The 5,635-nt window shown below is 49.3% G+C and overlaps 1 long non-coding RNA gene across 1 annotated transcript in view; it reads right to left on the bottom strand.

The window, feature by feature from the left end:
- Positions 1-5,155: 5,155 nt before the first annotated feature.
- LOC115063407 overlaps positions 5,156-5,635 on the bottom strand; it is a 16,986-nt gene continuing 16,506 nt past the window's right edge. The window contains exon 3 of the long non-coding RNA XR_003843271.1: positions 5,156-5,348. This is a non-coding gene — a long non-coding RNA (uncharacterized LOC115063407). The remainder of the gene's footprint in view (positions 5,349-5,635) is intronic.

The following is a 5,635-nucleotide window of genomic DNA, read 5'->3' as shown; positions in this document are numbered from 1 at the left end:
GTTGACAGCCCTGTTTGGGCCTGCCTGAACCTGGCGGAAACATGCTTGCATGCAAGGTAGAGTCCAAGATCTCCCCATGGATAGCTGGTCACAACCTCCAATAAATTCTTTTTGTTTGATAAGAAAAGGGACAGAGTAGTCACGGGGCATACACCTGGGAGGAAACGGCTTGTAGCAGGAGGCCTCCAGTTCTCCACTGAGTTGCTGCTGTCTGGGAAGCCCTGCTGGTGTAGATCAAAGCAGAGGTATGCAGGCTGTGAAGTGCTCTGGGGGCTCAAAGCCCCCATATCTGCAAGCAACTACACCTGAACTTTGTCTAAGTTCAGGGAAGGCAGCCTCAAGTAAACAGGGCCATTTGCCAAGTGGAGTTCCTGCCCTTTGTAAATTTAGTTGTGAGCAGCAGTAAGATTTCCTCTTTGGCAGCATGGCAGATACAGTTACACCAATGGGCTGTAGACAGCCCCTAAAGAGAAAGTCTGGTGCTAGTGCCACACCTGAACAGGGCCCAACCTCCCTACAGCAGCAGGACCCCATGGCAATCAGAGCCCTTGCTGTCACCAAGAAGTCAGCACTGGAGGGCCTGCGCCAGCAGAGCCTTCTGACTGTGACCTACAACTTGCTGAACCTGTTTTATGAGCTATATGCAGAGAGCAGTTGTCCAGAGACAAGAAGCAAAACCTACTACCTTTGGAGAAGGCCAAGCACACAGCACTGAACTCACTGAACCTGCAGCTGCAACACATGGGCCAACCAGGGCATCTGGAAGAGCCGTCACCAGTGTCACAGAGAGAGGAGTGCCTATGCCACACTCCAAATCCTGAACCATAGGATGTAATATAGAGCTTGGACTTCCCATGCCAGGGCCTCTGCATGAGCATCAAGCCCCCCTTACTGCTGAGCCACCTCTCTACCTGTCACCATTTCTTTATTTTCCCAGCATCTGCCAAGGCTTGCCACAGGATCATAAAAGTTCATAGTTCAGAGCCTAGCACGGGGGGCTCTATTTGGTTACCCATTCTTCTTTAATTCAGGTCATTAATCTTCAAGTCTTTATGATAATGAACAGTCCAGAAAATAACCAAAGTTACTTTATTTTTCAACTTGAGGATGCCTTGGATCAGCTCACAGAAACACAGTGTTTCATAAACATCTGAACATCAGTTTGCTGCTCCACCTCATGCTTTATGAAGTACTGGACTCAGCCTTAGCAATAAGATCTGCTTTGTCATGCCTTCAGACAGAAGGACAAGCAGATGAGACAGTGTATGTCAGAGGCAGGTGTGTGGAAACACAATCCAAAGATCAAGAAGGCTGTCGGGTTTGTCTGATTTTCTCCCCTTGCCAAAGCTTTTGTTTGTTTGCTCGCTTGCTTGCGTGCTTGTTTTTCTAAGACAGGGTCTCACTACATAACTCTAGCTGTCTGGGAACTCACTATGTAGACCAGGCTGGCCTCAAACTCATAGAAATCCACCTGCCTCTGCCTCTGCCTCCCAAGTGATAAGATTAAAGTTGTGCACCAACACACATGGCTTTTATCTGTCCTTATTATCCCAAGTATCCCTACCACCATGTAGGACTCAAGCCACAGGCAAGTGTAGGGTACAAAGGCACCTGTCCTTTTTGTTGCTGAGAACCAGCACTGAAGCTAAGAGTGGTTGCCCAGGTTTTAGAGACCAAGGCAAACAGGCCAGTCCTTATTCTGACTCCAGATCAGTGTTCCTGGAAAGAAATGGGATGTGAGGGTCGCCAAAAGCCATAAGATGCCCTAGTAGGCATGTCTTAAAAGCCTTTGGCTCTGTTCCCTTTACCAAACAAAGAAGAGCTGTCTTGTGGAGAGTTAGCTACTGACGCCCCAGCAGAGTTAGAATGCGCATACCATGACCGACAGCCTGTTTCTGCCAGCCAAGGCCCAAGTGACCAACATGAAAAAAGACGTATGCCCCTCTGATCTAAGCAACAAAGCAGCCCCCTGTCTTGACCATCCAGGCCAACAGCATGTAGAAAAAAATGGGGTGATCATCTGCAGTGACCCCTTCACTGGTAAGGCCTTGGTATCAGCACTGCAAATCCCTCAGGCACTTCACAAGCATCTTTAAAGCCTCCCTGTTCCTACAGGACAGGGAGGAAAGGGGCGAGAATGTGGGAGACACATAAGTCCTCCTCTGGGGGAACAAAGCGAGGAATCTTGCAAGCCTATGATCCAAGGAGACTGCCTCTTTCCCGTGCAGCCTGTGAAAGCCTCTTGCTCTGCAAGGCCACACGGTAGAAGTTCTCAGATGATTAGCCGTCCTTCCTCAGCATGATCAGCCACCAATATCCCTGGGCCTCTCTCCTGCAGCTCTCTGCTGAGAACAGGCATGGTGATACCTGATGGCAGGATCCAGCTCCCACCTGTTTGCACACAGTGATGATTAATTCCAAGCATTAGGCGTGTGCTGTGCAGATTAGCAAAGTTCCCTTACCTGACTCAGAGATATCATAGTTGGGAAGCACTCAGGCTCAGGCAGATGACAGAGAACAACAAAAATTCCTCAGGGGAAAGCACCCCAAAATCTGCTGCCTAGTAACAAAGAAAAGGATTTGTAAAGAACAGCTGTTCTGGGGTCCTGTCCTGGCCAGGACTGGAGAACTGGAGAAAGTCACCATAGGAGATCAACAAGTGACCACAGGAAGTCACATGCAGTCTGTGACTAGTTGTCCCAAGGAAGAAGAAACTGAGGGCTTTCTCCATCCATTCTCACCTGTCCTTAGCCAGGGCTGGCTACTCTGGAAATGTACCCCTGGTCAGCCTGTCCTGTCCATAAGCTAGAAAGATCTCCCAGAGCTCTTGGGTGGGTATCATGTGGGTGGAAGTGGACTGTGTGAAGATGCCTGCAGGGTGGTGTGTCTCCAAGGATTCTCCAAGATCACATGCAGTCTCAGAGTGATGCTCTGAGTCAGTACCATCTTGTCTCAGTGATAGGGAAACTGAGGTCCAGGGGCATACATACAAGCAAGCTCCCTGGGACCCAGGCAAGAGGCCCTAGTAGAGGGGAAAGTAGACAAGGAAAGCTGGCAAGCCAGAGCCCATGCTCCTCTCACCTAGGTCTGTATTCTCCACCTGTACATGTCAGCTCCCTCTCACAACTCATGATTCCATCTTAAACATGTGACTGTGCCATATCCTGAAGGTTAGAGAGCAGGAGGGGTGACTTCGGGACAGTGTGCAGACTACATTCCCACACATGTGTCCACACACATGGTTTTCATTGTAACCTTTACTATACATGAAGTTTTCAAGAGCTGTAGAAAGAACACAGACCACTGCTCAGTCAGTGACTAAGACAGCTGTCATCAGCTCTCCCCAGATACTACACACTGACAGGCAAGCTGTGTAGCATGTAGTGACTGCAAATTGCTGCCTGGTCTAGGGCCACCACCAAGGAACCAGCATCCACATCCTCCTGGCAAGCCTTTTCCTGGTGGCATCTTTGACACTCCCTCTCACTTTTGACCCAGTTCCTGAAAAGCTACCCAGAAACCATCTCAAGAACTGAACTCATGTCCACACAGAAACCTGAACACAAAGGTCACAGTGGCGCAATACACAACAGTCAAAACTGCCACCAACACAAACTCAGATGATCTTGCTAGAGGCGTGGATACACGGATGGCCTATCTGTGCAATAGGACATAGCTCAACTGCAGAAATCAATTTCACAATAAGGAGTAGAACTCATACCATGCCATTTGAAAGGAGGCAAACATGAGTCCGCACAAGACGCTGTTCCATTTAAGATTTGTGCACAGCAAGGAATGGGGTGCTTGCCCAGGGTCAGGGTCATAGGAAGAGGAGTCACCGCTAATGGTAATCTATCAAGGACTGAGAGATGGCTCAGTCTGTAAAGTGCTTGCCACACAAGCCTGCAGACCTGAGTTCTATCCCCAAGCGTTCCTTGATTGGTAACAACTCAGTCATAGTCAGGCATCAAAGCAACCTACCCTGGAGATCAACCACCCTCACAGCCCAGCAACATGCAGAAATTCCCTCTGTTGCCTGCAAAACGGAGGCAGTGTCAGGCTGTGTGTGCGGCCCAAGACTTCCCTCCCTGGACTCCCTACCCAGTTCCCTCCACTACCTGCTGTTCAGCCCAAACCTCCCTCTACAGGTATCCCACTGCCTCAGCACTTACCCTGCTCTCAGCCTCCCACTCGTGTTTGGCAAACAGTGCCTCACCACCAAGTCTGGCTTCCTACTTACCATGGATAGAGACCCACACTGCTACACGCAAGAGCAGCGGGCCTGGGATAAGGGGACAGCAACTGCTTATTCCAGAGCTGTTGACACCACAGGGGACAAAGCACCCAGACTCTCACTCCAGGTACAGCCAACCACTCTGAGAGAAGGGTGGGACCATGTCTAAAGCCATGCTGCTCCCGATCACCTGCAGGGTGGTCCCCTCACCTGTGGACAGCATTCATTCCCATCATCCTGTGACTTGATCCCCCCAAGTGCTGGGTCGCTGGAGAATATGCCAGGAGCTGCTGCTGACCATGCACAGAGGCTCTATTAAAGCACCAACCCCTAGTGGCATGACTTAGGTCATCATGGGGGGGCAGGGCACTGAGCTGGACAGTTATTCAAGCAGCAATCAGCTCTTCTGGGAAAGTTACCTGCAGCTGTCCCCAGAGATTCCAGTCAGCAAGAGGCATCAGAAGCTAGACATCAAGAGAGGAAGAATGCCCTCTCTCCTCAAGAAAAGATGGGCACAGGCCTCACTAAGGTAAGCACCTGCAAAGAACATGTTCAGTCATTTGGTGTGATGTGCATGTTGGAGTGTGCATGTGTGCACATAGGGGCCAAAGGTCTGCACCAGGTGTCCTCTTCAGTTATTCTCCACCCTATTTTTTTCTCTGAGGCAAGAACTTGAGCTCACTGACTTACCTAGACTGACTGGCTAGCAAGCTCCCGGGGTCCTTCTGTCTCTCATCTCCTCCGTCCCTGCCCGACAACACTAAGTGTGGCTTTGCCTGGCTTTTATATAGGTACAGGGGATCCAAACTTGGGTCTTAGTGAGCACACAGCAAGCACTTCACTTGATTGCTCAGTCACATACACAAGATAAAATGACTGCTACAACGACCTTAATTCACCTTAAATCACACTCACCTGCTTCCTAGTCTTGTCTTGAGATGGCTTGAGATTGACTCTCCAAGCCAGTTTTAAGCATGTAACATTACTCCTGACTCCCTGGCATGTAGTAGAGTTGCAGTGACCTTTAACCTCTGTCTCCACCACCATTCTGTGATTGTTGTTGTGAACTCAGCTGGCTTGAGAGTGCACTTCTGTATCTGTTGCTCTTCTATTGCTGTGAAAAAACACCATGACCAAAGCAACTTAGAGAAGAAAGGATTTATTTGGACTATAGCCCCAGAGCCCATGTTGAAAGGCTCTTGAGTGGTGGCATGTGTTCATAACCCCAGTTCTGTGGCAGCAGACAACAGTCACAGCAGCAGGAATAGCTGAAATCTCACATCTCCCCAAGCAAGAAGAAGAAGAAAAAGAAGAAGAAGAAGAAGAAGAAGAAGAAGAAGAAGAAGAAGAAGAAGAAGAAGAAGAAGAAGAAGAAGAAGAAGAAGAAGAAAAAGAAGAAGA

Source organism: Mus pahari, chromosome 2 (assembly GCF_900095145.1).
Source record: "Mus pahari chromosome 2, PAHARI_EIJ_v1.1, whole genome shotgun sequence".
Lineage (NCBI taxonomy): Eukaryota > Metazoa > Chordata > Mammalia > Rodentia > Muridae > Mus > Mus pahari.
Note: the sequence above shows the minus strand (reverse complement) of the source record. Positions and strands in the feature narration are given on the sequence as shown.